This window comes from Halyomorpha halys, unplaced genomic scaffold (genome assembly GCF_000696795.3).
Source record: "Halyomorpha halys isolate HHAL.00 unplaced genomic scaffold, Hhal_1.1 Scaffold1241.1, whole genome shotgun sequence".
Lineage (NCBI taxonomy): Eukaryota > Metazoa > Arthropoda > Insecta > Hemiptera > Pentatomidae > Halyomorpha > Halyomorpha halys.
The window spans coordinates 58889-59308 of NW_027105541.1; positions in this window are offsets into that span (position 1 = coordinate 58889).

The window sequence follows — 420 nt, forward strand, 5'->3', positions numbered from 1 at the left end:
GTTAAAGAACATAAGTTAAACTGAATGCTCTCCTATTCAACAAGTATAGTTTTTTTGTTATTTGGAGAGTAAGGAGAGAAGTTTGCTGAATACCCGATAGATATTTATAAAAAATTGTGATGATCATTTCATCATCAAAGGGAATAGAGGAAAACTAATGTAGGAGAAAACTAAACTGAAAAGTTAAACACAAAAATATACTGCAAAAAGCCTTTAGCAGAATACTTGTAACAGATCAATTAAAAAATTGTCCTCTATCAAATAATAGATATTTTTCTCTAACAGGTAGCAGTTGCATCTTTATGCCCAAATGCAATACTAAAGAGAAAAGAGTTATAGAATATTGGTTGATGAACCTAATTTGTACACAAATAGAATAGAAGTCATAATGGTTTTAATTACTTCAGTTACAAACAATAT